Here is a 14,670-nt window from a genome sequence, read left to right as displayed (position 1 = left end):
CCTCTCTCAATCACTCACTGTGTGTGTGTGTGTGTGATATAATGTACTATGATGATTTTCAATATTTACAAAATATAAAGTTATCCTTAAGTACATGTATATGTACATCCTTCCATATGAGTGTATACACATGTGCATACCTCCATACATGTCTGTGTGTGTATGCAAGCACATACACATACATGTGGATGCATGCATGCATGTGGGGTGCAAAATTTACAAGTAGAACAGAAACTCTATAAACTTAATGATAAAGAAAGACTATACTAGAATTGGAGTAGTGAAGTGGAGGCATATATTGTTAAGCAAGTTTATCCTTGTGTGTAGATTCATGTGTAATAACACGTGGGATGATGTTTCTAACAAACGACATTATAAAGATAGTTTTAATGACACATAAAAACATGTACTTCTGTGACTCAATAAATACTTATTTATATGTGTCCCTATGTTTGAAATCATACACGCTCTATTTTTTACTTTCCCTTTGAGAAAAAAGACCAAAATTAAAGAAAAGAGTCACACATACACACAATGAGAGAGAGAGAGAGAGAGAAGAAGAAGAAGACGAAGAAGAAGAAGAAGAAGAAGAAGAAGAAGAATAATAATAATAATAATAATAAGAAAAGAAGGAGAAGTAGAGAGATAAAAGGAGAGAACTTTAGCCTTTAAGGGAAGTTACAATCACACCTATGTGGGTACATCTTCTATTGAAGTTTTCAATGTAAACCCTCGGTTAAACCTTTCATTTTTGTTATCTATAAACTTAGCTTGTTATTTGCATGGGCGTAAAGGGAACCATCTCCATAGGTTTAGTGCAGGTATTTTGTGTATACAAATGTGGACATTATCTTCTTTGTGAATGCATTTTGATCTGTTGCAAAAATGAGATGTTGCTGGGTGTTTTAACACAAAAGTAACTACCATATTTCTTGATGTTTTTAACATGTGTTTTCATTTGTTTCTTTTGGATTGGTTAATACATTAGGTATGTGGTTTCTTATAGAGAAACCAAGATATTTATCCTGGTGATAAATGCGTTATATAGATAATTTGATAGGACTATCATATCATTCTCAAAACAAGATGTAACCTTCAACTCTTATATTTACATTTTCTCTTCTCTTTCTCTTTTGAAAATAATTTTGGGTATCTTAGGCTTATTTGTATTTGAACTTTAGAGTATAATTATCCTCAAGAGAAAGACAAAATGAAAGTGTCGATATCTTAATACTTAATAGTTATATGTTTGTTATGCTTTGTGGTTGAAAATTTTAATTAGTAAGAGAGATAATATCCCCAACTAGCATATCAATAGGTGCATTTTTTTGTATGTTTATAGAAGTGCTTAAAAGTATGTTTTTGACTAGTTTAATATGGAGTTTCTAACAAAAAAATTAAAAGCATCTTACTAAGTAAATTTACATAAATATACTTATAAATATAAGCTACTCAAGTTTAATGGATTCATTCATGAGAATGTGGCAATATAGTTGTGGTTCTAGACCCTAGACTTCCGAGAAAAATCATGTTAAGGAACTTAATGGAGATCATGCACTCTCTATATACTTACAATTTACTCATTAGATCTTTAGAGAAGAGAGATTTGGATTTAGCATTAATGGGTTAGTGTTTAGATTTTAGTGCTTAGTCTAGCGCTTTGTTTATGGTTTAGATATTACTAATTAAGGTTTAGAGTTTAGGGTTTAGTTTTGTCCTATGCTTCAATGGGTAGTTCTTCACAAGGTGGATACATTATTTAATAAGGTACCATGTGAGAGAGTTCAGGGTTTTGTGTTTTGTGTTTAGGGTTGAGAGTTTCGGATTTAGGCTTTAGGGTTAGGTTTTAGGATTTACATTTTGTATTTAGGATTTAGTATTCAGATTTTAAGTTTTAGTATTTAGGGTTTAAAGTTTTGCTGGTTTTAGGGTTTAGAACTCTAATGTGCTTTGATGGGTAGTGCTTCATAAAGTGGATATATTTTTTGCCAAGACAAAACATGAGAGGAAAATTCCCAAAGTTGATATGTAGGACAACATCAAAGCTATTAGTATCTTTAAGTTCTAGGTATGAAAGGGGGATCTATACTGCAATACCAAAGAATACATGCATTTTTCCTGAGCTTGAGTATACCAATCATTAATGTTAGAGCGAATACATATAATACTTTTACAAATACTTATCAAAGCCTTTATTTTGTCATCCAAACAAGTACAAATATCAATATGAAATATAATATATACCAGGCATTCATGTTTAAGGAGAGTGTTAAATGTAAAGGTCACACTCCATTGCAAAGCAAACACCAAATTACCACAATACTACAGTGTTGAGCTTTGTTGAGCTAAGTAAATGCATGTAAAAAACTTTTCCACAAATTGTTAGGTAAGGATATTACAATGTTATCTCTCATGGAATTTGATGTGTATAATAGTTCAAAGATTGAGTCCACCTATTGAGTAATGTTTTCTTAGATGATGATGGCAATCAAATGTGGAAAAATGTTTTCTCCGTTGTCGTATTGCTGCGCATTCGAGGTGTGAAAACCACCCAAAAGTTGTGTGTGATTTGATACTTTGTACATACTTATTTGTTGTGTTTACATTTATTTTCTGCGTATGAGTATAGTGGGGAGGAGTTGGAGGCATAATGGTGAGCATGATGAGATGCTTTCAGCCTATGTTGAGCAAGGTCAAGTGGAAAGCACAACTGATGCTGGTGAATGTGTTACACGTATTCGTTCAGGACCTTTGCCTTCTCCTTCTCCAGCTACATCAAAAATACCTAATGATACCAAGCCTCCACATCCAGGAGTTGGAAAGAAGGAGCCCAAGCATATTGGACGCTTTGATGTTTTCAAGGATGACCTAGATCAAGACAGTGCAGATTCACCTCATGGGATCAAGAGCTTGCAGCAGCAGAAAGGAGAAGAGAAAGAGACTGTTGCAAAAGATGATGACGAGATCCTTTTTGAAAGAGACCTTGAAGGCCTTAGAGTATCTTCATCATCATGGACAAATTCACCGAGATGTCAAGGCAGGGAATATTCTTGTTGATGGAAATGGTGCTGTGAAACTTGGGGACTTTGATGTTTCTGCTTGCATGTTTGATACTGGTGACAGACAACGATCAAGGAACACTTTTGTTGGAACCCCATGCTGGATGGCACCTAAGGTTATGGAGCAAGTTCATTGGTATGATTTCAAGGCTGATATTTGGTCCTTTGGGATCACAGCATTGGAGCTAGCACATGGGCATGCCCCCTTCTCGAAGTACCCTCCTATGAAGGTACTTTTGATGACCTTACAAAATGCCCCTCCAGGGCTTGACTATGAGAGAGATAAAAGGTTTTCAAAGTCATTCAAAGAGATGATAGCAATGTGTTTGGTGAAAGATCCTACAAAACGTCCAAGTGCAGAGAAATTGCTCAAGCACTCTTTCTTCAAGCATGCTCGCTCTGCTGAATACGTTGCTCGAACAATATTGGATCCTCTTCCTCCTCTTTGGGAATGTGTGCATGACTTGAAGATGAAAGATGCCGCACGTCTAGCTCAAAAGAAAATGCCGTATGGGGAGCAAGAAGAGAGGTCTCAGAATGAGTACAAGCGAGGTGTTAGCGGCTGGAATTTTGATTAAGAAGACATGAAGGCATAGGCTCCTCTGGACGATGTTGAAGTTACTGTTGTGAAGGAAGAGCCATTTTTAAAGGAAGGTGAGAAGAAAACCATGGATGCCTTGGCAGCTTCAGGCTTGCGAGCATTACGGTATGCGCGGGAAGTTGAAAAGGTGGAGGCCGCTTTTCTGCGTGTGGTATGCTATGAAAAGGAAGAGTGGCTAAAAAAGGGGCAACTTTTCCTTGGAATTTTGCGACTGGGACCATGAGTGCTTTATTGGTTCGAAAGGGAGGAAGATAATCGGGCCACTAATTCTGTTGAGTTCGCGCTCGGTATCATCAGAGGAGACTTCGCAATAGCTGTTGGAAGGAATGTTTTTCATGGAAGAGATACCGATGAAAGTGCGTGAAAAGAGATTGCTTTCTGGTTTCCTGAGGGCGTAACTGACTGGCAAAACAGCTTGCACTCTTGGATCTACGAGTAGAGAGCCTTTTCAATCTCGAATCCACTAGCGAAAAGGTTTTTTTTTCTGACATTGGAGCCCGAGTTACGCTGAAGTAGACGTATGCTGCAGAAAAAGCGACGCGAATTCGACGGAAGAGAGGAAAGAAACTCAGCCACACAAAACCTTCGCCGTTGGTGACACTTGAAGAGATTCTCAACAGCACATCTAATCAAAGGAACTAGATATTGGGAAACATCAACAGCATCGACCCAGGCTTCTTTGCAGCGAGCAGCCCTAGAATTCAGGCGCAGAGGATTTGTACTAGCAGTTGCTCTCGGGGATCGTCCTCAATGATGGCCGTCTGGCTTTTTGGGTCAATCGAAATGCATGTGAAGGATGATTCATGCTACCCGCCAGAGCATTATCCATAGTTTGGATTGAGGATCTACGTTATTGGAAGTGGGAACCTATTGCAAATTCATGGTTTTAAGAGGGTGCTTACCTGAAAACTGTATGCTGGTTTGAAGTGCAGGACAACAATTTGAGATGCTTTTCCAGCCTGGACTTTATATAGTGTCAATCAGTGCCAGCTACATCAATATTGAAATAAACAATCACAGAACTCTACTTTGTAGCTTTTTCTCTACAACAGAAAAAAAAAGAAATCTGAAAAACTCTTTAGAGCGAAGATGCCCACCAAACAACTTTGTTTGGATCGGCAATATGATGATCCGTCTACCCTGATGGAGCGGAAGTGTTTATTATGGTTCAGCATTCTCATGGACAGGTGATGATTTTATGTCTCTGATTATCGAAGTTGAGGGCTTATTTGTTACAGTGCCATGAATAAGTACAATTTTCTCTGTTCTAAATCAAGTGGGAGCACAATCTTTCCTGTACCTTTTGAATGTACCTCATCGTCATTGTGCCTTTTGATTGTAGCTCAGCATTGAGGAACTCTCTCATCATGATACTTACATTTACTTTCTTGATGCTAATGATAATATGCATACATTTCAACTGGCTGCAAGTGATTGTATGATCATGGGAAAGATATGTTGACAGGTAGATACATTAGAGAGATGTTTCTATGAATGCTTACTGCTGCTAGAAAGGGTTAATATTTATACAATGTCAAGTGAATATATACCATCTGCTGGTCGATACAAGGACAAAGGATACATGTATGAGAGATGTAAAAGACAGATCTGAAGGTTACAATCAAGAAGAAATGCAAAGATCTTCTGGATTCTAGAATGGTCCATGCAAGTCAATACATGGCAGCTCTAATAACTCTGCTTCAGACTCTGCTGTACTGTATGGATAGTAGAATTGACATACTTTCTACTTGACTTTATGTCAACTGCCATGCTGGTGATCTATGCTCAAAGGCTATTCGGATTTCTTCTTCTTAAACCTTGTATTTGTTATTGGCAGAAATAAAACAGAGTTTTGGCATCATTTTCTCATCTTGCTTATTCGCCTGATTGATCTTCTATCCTGAAATTAGTCAAGGTCCTCTGTGGTCGCGACTTTGCTTTCGAAACCCTTCGACATCTTTGGTGAACCCAACGTGAAAGCGTCGCAGAAATTTCAGGATGGGAGATACTTCAGCCTCTATTTCAGCCTCTTCTACAATTCCAGCTGCGTCTACTTTAGCTCCATCAATGACTGCTGCATCAAGTACTTCAACAGAGGATCTAAAGAAGATTTTGCAGAATATGTCCATGTATATGCAGCTCCAAAATCAGCAGACACAATTGTATATGCAGCAGCATTAACAATTGCATCAACAGCAGTTGTCTTATCAAAGGCAACTCTATTCGGAGCAGGAGAATGTTAACAATGTGACTAAGGCTATTTAAGCAGTTGAGAATGAGAAGAAGCTATTTGACGGCCGTAATGTTTCAGCATATTTGAAGACATATGAGATCAAGATGGGGTTTTTTTGAGTTCCAGCTGGACTTATGAGTAAGTACTTCCTTCGTCTTGTCACACCTGCTTTGAGGACAAAAGTGACTAATCTATTTATTCAAAATACACATTGGCAAGATTTTAAGAAGGCCTTGAAAGAAGAATATTTCCTTGAGGACATTGGTATGGCTACTCGGCAGTCATTCCGACAGTGGGTCTACATGCCAAACAAAGGTCTAGCTGCTTCAGAGTTGATTCGAGAATTTGAGGAGAGGTATAGTTAGCTTGATGCCATTGAACAAAGAGCATTGGATGTTGAAAAAGTTGAGCTTTTCTTGTAAGCTGCAGATCGTGCTCTTCAAGAAGAATTGGGTGAGCTTCTTGAGGATCGCACGAAGCCTATGGGTCTTAAAACGGATTGGCAGGATGCTCAGGATGCAGTCTCGACTTTGACCAAGAGGAGGATATGGAAGACTCGCCTACAGAATGGGTCCATGACACCTACACCATCATCAGCTCCTATGCCTGCTTCTATCCCTTTTATTTCTTCTCCTCCTCAGCCAGTTTCTTGGCTTATGCCAGTGCCTACTGTTTCCACTCCACCTATTCCTCCTGTTCCACGATCGATGCCTACACCTTCTGCTCCAAAACCATCCGCTCCATCGGTGCCTACCTCTCTTGATGACATAATCAAAGGCATAACAGATTTGACACTGGAGTCAGTCAAAGCCGAGTTGGTGGGAAAGTTGAAAGAGCAGTTTGCTTCGACTGCGCCTACTACTTCTAGTGCTCCTACTGCTCCTAGGAGTGCTCCTAGTGCACCTAGGAGAGACCGGAGATGTATTTGGTGCGATAGTACGGACCATCAGCATTACAGGGATTGTGAATCTTTTCAGGATGCAAGGAGGAAGAATTTGGTATATTGGGGGCAAGATGGTAAGATTTGATTGACTGAGACAGGAGCTCCACTTGCTATCAACTTTGGTAAAGGTGGAATGAAGAAGTTAGTGGATGATATGGTTGCGCGTACTTCTTATGTGACACCTAGAGGTGATGCTTCTGCATATGGAGTCCAGATTGAGAAGGGATCAGAGACTCAGTTAGTACTATGGACTTATACTATGGAGACTGCAAACAAGGGGAAAATTCAGCAAACTATTTTGACTAGTGCAGGCTCTAGCATTAGATCAGAGACAAGTTGGGATTCGCCTGTTGACAGGTACTCTATTTATGCTTATTTGGCTAAGTCTCAGGGAGCAGATGTACTTGTTGAGGAGAAGCGTAAGAGGGATGAAGAAAATCCAAGTGCAGCTAAAAAAACTAGAGGGGGTGAGTTTGTTACACCACCTACTGCAGGACCGTCTTCAAGACCAGGGCTAGATCGACAAATGGAAGATGCTCAAAAGAGAGAAAAGAGGCAAGAGCCTAGAGAGAGAAAGCAGCCACGGTTTAGATTGATGTCCGATATTGAGACATCTACAGACATGAAGAAAATTTTTAATGACAAGATACTTGGCAGTGAGGTGACTTTCACTATTTCTGAGATTTTGGGCATCTCAAAAAGAGAGTTTCAAGATCAGTTTCAGGAGGTCCTGAAGAGGAAAAGACATGCATTGTCTAGCACTGATACACAAGGAGTTTTGATTGGGGAGTTGGATGAGGATGAGGATGAGGTTATGGTTGAAAATGCTTCTATTTTTTCGCAGATAGAGAAGAGGGTTCAGCCTATGCATTATGCTAAAATTGATGAGCCTGTCTTGATACCGCATAGTCACTTTTCGCGGAGCCATTGGACTAGGGCAACTACAGAGACGATGGTAAAGATTGGAGAGAAACAGGTGCCTTATGTTGCATTGGTGGATCATGGTTCAGAGATTAATCTCATAGTTTGTGGAGTTTATGAGAGTAACAGATGGCCTATGGATGTAGAGAATTGGTGGCATATGAGAGCTGCCAATAACACTGCAGGTGATTTGTATGCTGCCTGTCCTAGTGTCAGGGTTTCTATTGGTGATGTAGAGGAGGATTTTCATTTCTTTGTGCAGGATTCATGCTCTTATCCCATAATTCTTGGACAGCCATTCATCACAGAGATGCGCATGGAAACAAAGGTAATGGATGATGGATCTGCTTATGCACGGATTCACAATAAAGATGGTATGAGAGCAGTTCAGTTTATGACTGTGTGTGTGAACCATGTTAGAAACAGGGATACTCTCAGAGATGCACCTTTGCCCACTGTGAGGGATTCGGGTTTTCATTAGGTACCGCCGTTTCGCGAGACGACGGTGGTACAGAGCAGAGGAGATTGGAGTTCTCGCCTCCTGGCAGCGGTGTTTTCTCCTCCAGTTTTGTTGGGATTTCAGCAAACAGTTCAATGAGCTATCAGAAGACTTCTAGGTTGCCTAGAGCTGCCATGCAGTATATATGCAGGAAGGAGTAAATTTTGAAAAATGCAGGAATTTTGGAGGATGATGAGCACATAGATGGGATGTATGACAGTGTGATTTATGCAGATACGATGACAAAGATGGGAGATATACTGAAAACTAATTTGCAGAATTGTCACAGTAATGTATTAGTGCAGTCCCTAGACATGTTTCATGAAATTGCTGATTTTGTGTCACAGATTGAGTCAGAGGCTGAGGTAACTCAGCAAAGAGTGTTGAGTGCTGAAGAAATTCAGCAAACAAAGTTTCCAGCTGGTTATGATCAGCTTTCAGAGTCACAGAGGGCTGAAAACTTTCAGCCAACAGAGTTTACTGCTCAAATATTTCAGCATCCAGAGTTTAGGGCTGTTTCTATGCAGTCCATAGAGCAGAGGGCTAAGGATATTCAGCCATTGGAGTGCAGAATTGCTGATTTACAGTAAGATTTGAATAATGCAGAAGAGCATAATGAAGCCAGGGTTGACACGAAATACAAAACTGTGGATAAGAAGGTGAAGCCGGTTGCTGTACCGCTTCCACCTGACAGTGATCAGCAAATAGAGAGGGTTGCTAAACAGCCAATTTTGAGGAATCCGGAGCATATTGGTCATAAATTTTCAGCAGAGACTCTTGCTGAATTGAAAATTGGAAATGGTGATTTCTTGCTACCCATAGAGAAGCAATGCTTTCAGAGATGCTTGAGCGACATGGAAGGGGATTTGCTTTTTTCCCGCATGAGATTGGATGTGTGAATCCAGATATTGTTGCTCCTATGGTCATTTTTACTATTCCTCATATTCCATGGAATCTTTGACCTATTCCAGTGCCTAAAGCACACCTGCCAAAGCTGATTGATTTATTGAATGAGAAAATCAGGATGGGAATCCTTGAGCCTTCATCTGCACCATACTCAAACAGGTGGTTTACAATTCCAAAGAAGAATGGTACTCTCCGATTTATTCAGGATATGCAGCCAGTGAACAGAGTTACTATTAGGAATGTTGGTATAGGTCCAATTGTGGATGAGTTTGCAGAGGCATTTGCTGGACATGCCATCTATTCTTTAGGTGATTTGTATTCAGGATATGATTAGTTTCAGCTGGCTTTGGAAAGCAGGGACATAACCACCATGAGAACTCCTATTGGGCTTGTCAGGATGTGTACCTTGCCTCAATGTGCCACTAATTCTATTGCGCATATGATGAATGCCATGCATAAGGTCCTTCAAGATTACATACCTCAGCTTACTATGCCTTTCTTGGATGATGTGCCCATTAAGGGGTGTGCAGAAGAAGAGAAGAATGAGAGTCTAAATGAGCAGGGATGCAGATCCTTTGTGGTTGATCATATTTCAGCATGTGAGAAGATTTTGGCCAGGATAAAAGAAGTGAACTTGACACTTTCAGGGCAAAAATCTGTTTTTGGAGTGAACGAGGCTATCATTGTTGGACATATGTATGGATATTATGGCAGGAAACCCTCACCTGATAAGGTGAATGCTATAGGCAAGATTGCGGAGTATTGTTCTACCACTTCAGAGGTACGGAGATTCATTGGAGCTTGTGTGTTTTATATGATTTGGATACCTCATTTTGCACACATAGCAGATTGTTTATATCAGCTGCTTCGAAAGGGGCAGAAATTCTATTGGGATGAGAGCCACACTAGAGCCATGTAGAAATTGAAGAAGTTATTGCAGAATGCTCCTACTCTCATGAAAGTGGATTATAATTGTGGAAGGCCTATTGTATTGACAGTTGACACTAGTCCAATTGGCATAGGTTGGGCTGTGGGTCAAGATGATGCAGATGGAAACAGGTATGCCATTCAGTTTGGGGCGAAAGTCCTAAATGAGAGACAGAGGAGATATCCGCAAATCAAGAGAGAGTTATTGGGGATTGTTATGGCTCTCAAATGTGACAAGGAGTACTTTATTGGAGCTTCAGTTGTAGTAGAGACAGATTGCTTGCCATTGATTGGTATGATTACGAGTTGCTCTACTCCGGATATAGCCATGTTGAGATGGATTGCATACATCAAGTCATTAAATCCAGAATTTAAACACATAGCAGGAAAGGATAATCCAGTGGCAGATATGTTGTCTAGAGCCAGATATGATGATGAGGAGACTCTACTTGCAGAAGAGGATGATGCAGAAATTTCAGCCACTATGGTTGATCATGTTTGTCATGTCTATGATATTGTGGCTTTCATAGAAGAACTCTATGTTGGAGATTGGTTGCAGATTGGCAGGTATCTTAGTACACTAAGCAAAAGAGATGAATGGACAGATGAAGAGTTCAAGAAGATCAGAAGGAAAGCCTATGGTTATTTTCTCAAGGACGGATTTCTTTGGAAGCATCCGAAGAAAAGAGGCGGATTACCTTTGCGGGTTGTCTGCGATAGAGAGACACAGTTACAGGTGATGAGGGAGTTTCATGAGAGTCCTTGGGCTGGTCATAGAGGAGTGTGGGCTACTTATGAGAAAATCAAGGAGAAATATTGGTGGAAAGGCATGTATAGAGATGTTTTTCACTTTGTTGAGACTTGCAGAGATTGCCAAATGTATTCGGTAGTGCGTCATCGAGATGAGCTTCATCCGACCTATCCACTATGCATTCATTATAAGTGGGTAGTTGATTTGGTTACCATGCCTATGGGTCTATGGCAGATGAGATACATTGTTTTGGCTAGAGAGGATCTTACCAATCATGTTGAGGGCAGATCTTTGAGAACGAAGACCACTAGTGCAGTGTGTAAGTTCTTATTGGAGGAAATTTTCTGCAGGTATGGTTGTGTGGGTAAGATCACTGCGGATCGTGGTGAATTGGATGCAGATGAAGCTAGGGAGTTTTTCTCTCAGCTAGGAATCAAGTTGGCTCTAACTACAACATATAATCCAGAGGGAAATGGGAAGAGTAAAAGAGGGCATCCGCCGATAGTGAAAGCATTAGCCAAAGCATGCAGAGGATGGATTGGACAATGGCCGAGACTTCTACCATTTGCTTTGTGGGCTGATCGTACGACTCATAGTGTTACCACAGGATATATGCCTGCAGAGTTGATGTATGGTCAGAAACCTGTTATGCCGACTGAGACTTGTGCTTTGACTTGGTCAGTTTTACCTTGGTAGGACGATTTGACGAGAGAGGAGCTCTTAGCTCTTCGGATTCGACAGTTAGAGAGGAGACCAGAGGATATTCAGCTAGCTATTGACAGGTTGAAGGTTGCTAGACTAAGGAATAAGGACAGGTTTGACAGCAGGCATCACTTGCGGCCTAGAGCAATAGAAGAGGGAGATTGGGTATTGGTCTTTGATATCAGCCTTGAAAATCAGCATACTGCACTTTGGAAGATGGTGAAAAGATGGTTTGGGCCGTACATAGTCAGACATGTCTTTGATAATGCAACATATGAGTTGACAGAATTGGATGGGACAGTGCTTAGAGTGCCTATTGCTGGAAAAAGAATCAAGATTTTCAAGAAAAGAGATGATGAAGATTATGCATTGGAAGAATTTGCAAGAGAACAACGAGAAGAAACTCTAATGGAAGAGACAGATAATCTTGTTGATATACCGGAAATGCATAATGAAGAGATTGATCTGTTTGTGGAACTTGATGATAATGATCATGGGTAGTTGGCCCGTCCGGAGGATGTGCAGGATTAGAGGGGGTGGATGTCGTATTGCTGTGCATTCGAGGTGTGAAAACCACCCAAAAGTTGTGTGTAATTTGATACTTTGTACATACTTATTTGTTGTGTTTACATTTATTTTCTGTGTATGAGTATAGTGGGGAGGAGTTGGAGGCATAGTGGTGAGCATGATGAGATGCTTTCAGCCTATGTTGAGCAAGGTCAAGTGGAAAGCACAATTGATGCTGGTGAACATGTTACACGTATTCGTTCAGGACCTTTGCCTTCTCCTTCTCCAGATACATCAAAAATACCTAATGATACCAAGCCTCCACATCCAGGAGTTGGAAAGAAGGAGCCCAAGCATATTGGACGCTTTGATGTTTTCAAGGATGACCTAGATCAAGACAGTGCAGATTCACCTCATGGGATCAAGAGCTTGCAGCAGCAGAAAGGAGAAGAGAAAGAGACTGTTGCAAAAGATGATGATGAGATCCTTTTTTAAAAGAGACCTTGAAGGCCTTAGAGTATCTTCATCATCATGGACAAACTCACCGAGATGTGAAGGCAGGGAATATTCTTGTTGATGGAAATGGTGCTGTGAAACTTGGGGACTTTGGTGTTTCTGCTTGCATGTTTGATACTGGTGACAGACAACAATCAAGGAACACTTTCATTGGAACCCCATGTTGGATGGCACCTGAGGTTATGGAGCAAGTTCATGGGTATGACTTCAAGGCTGATATTTGGTCCTTTGGGATCACAGCATTGGAGCTAGCACATGGGCATGCCCCCTTCTCGAAGTACCCTCCTATGAAGGTACTTTTGATGACCTTACAAAATGCCCCTCCAGGGCTTGACTATGAGAGAGACAAAAGATTTTCAAAGTCATTCAAAGAGATGATAGCAATGTGTTTGGTGAAAGACCCTACAAAACGTCCAAGTGCAGAGAAATTGCTCAAGCACTCTTTCTTCAAGCATGCTCGCTCCTCTGAATATGTTGCTCGAACAATATTGGATCCTCTTCCTCCTCTTTGGGAACGTGTGCATGACTTGAAGATGAAAGATGCCGCACGTCTAGCTCAAAAGAAAATGCCGTATGGGGAGCAAGAAGAGAGGTCTCAGAATGAGTACAAGCGAGGTGTTAGCGGCTGGAATTTTGATTAAGTAGACATGAAAGCACAGGCTGCTCTGGACGATGTTGAAGTTACTGCTGTGAAGGAAGAGCCATTTTTAAAGGAAGGTGAGAAGAAAACCATGGATGCCTTGGCAGCTTCAGGCTTGCGAGCATTACGGTATGCACGGGAAGTTGAAAAGGTGGAGGTCGCTTTTCTGCGTGTGGTATGCTATGAAAAGGAAGAGTGGCTAAAAAAGGGGCGGCTTTTCCTTGGAATTCTGCGACTGGGACCATGGGTGCTTTACTGGTTCTAAAGGGAGGAAGATAATCGGGCCACTACTTCTGCTGAGTCCGCGCTCGGGATCATCAGAGGAGACTTCGCAATAGCTGTTGGAAGGAATGTTTTTCATGGAAGAGATGCCAACGAAAGTGCGTTAAAAGAGATTGCTTTGTGGTTTCCTGAGGGCGTAACTGACTGGCAAAACAGCTTGCACTCTTGGATCTACGAGTAGAGAGCCTTTTCAATCTCGAATCCACTAGCGAAAAGGTTTTTTTTTCTGACATTGGAGCCCGAGTTACGCTGAAGTAGAATTATGCTGCAGAAAAAGCGACACGAATTCGACGGAAGAGAGGAAAGAAACTCAGCCACAAAACCTTCGCCATTGGTGACACTTGAAGAGATTCTCAACAGCACATCTAATCAAAGGAACTAGATATTGGGCAACATCAACAACATCGACCCAGGCTTCTTCGCAGTGAGCAGCCCCAGAATTCATGCGCAGAAGATTTGTACTAGCAGTTGCTCTCCGGGATCGTCCTCAATGATGGCCGTCTGGCTTTTTGGGTCAATCGAAATGCATGTGAAGAATGATTCATGCTACCCGCCAGAGCATTATCCATAGTTTGGATTGAGGATCTACGTTATTGAAAGTGGGAACCTATTGCAAATTCATGGTTTTAAGAGGGTGCTTACCTGAAAACTGTATGCTGGTTTGAAGTGCAGGACAATTTGAGATGCTTTTCCAGCCTGGACTTTATATAGTGTCAATCAGTGCCAGCTACATCAATATTGAAATAAACAATCACAGAACTCTACTTTGTAGCTTTTTCTCTACAACAGAAAAAAAAAGAAATCTGAAAAACTCTTTAGAGCAAATATGCCCACCAAACAACTTTGTTTGGATCGGCAATATGATGATCCGTCTACCCTGATGGAGCGGAAGTGTTTATTATGGTTCAGCATTCTCATGGACAGGTGATGATTTTATGTCTCTGATTATCGAAGCTGAGGGCTTATTTGTTACAGTGCCATGAATAAGTACAACTTTCTCTGTTCTAAATCAAGTGGGAGCACAATCTTTCCTGTACCTTTTGAATGTACCTCATCGTCATTGTGCCTTTTGATTGTAGCTCAGCATTGAGGAACTCTCTCATCATGATACTTACATTTACTTTCTTGATGCTAATGATAATATGCATACATTTTAGCTGGCTGCAAGTGATTGTATGATCAT

General features: G+C 40.8%; 2 pseudogenes; both read left to right on the top strand.

The window, feature by feature from the left end:
• Window positions 1-2,896: 2,896 nt before the first annotated feature.
• Window positions 2,897-3,655, top strand: LOC148029864 (uncharacterized; annotated as a pseudogene).
• Window positions 3,656-3,727: 72 nt separating this feature from the next.
• LOC148029863 (uncharacterized) lies at window positions 3,728-13,668 on the top strand (annotated as a pseudogene).
• Window positions 13,669-14,670: the final 1,002 nt, after the last annotated feature.

This window comes from Lygodium microphyllum, chromosome 10 (genome assembly GCF_053477565.2).
Source record: "Lygodium microphyllum isolate KBCC chromosome 10, Lygodium_microphyllum_v1.1.10, whole genome shotgun sequence".
In the NCBI taxonomy this organism is placed as follows: domain Eukaryota; kingdom Viridiplantae; phylum Streptophyta; class Polypodiopsida; order Schizaeales; family Lygodiaceae; genus Lygodium; species Lygodium microphyllum.
This window is presented reverse-complemented; position numbering and strand designations above follow the sequence as displayed.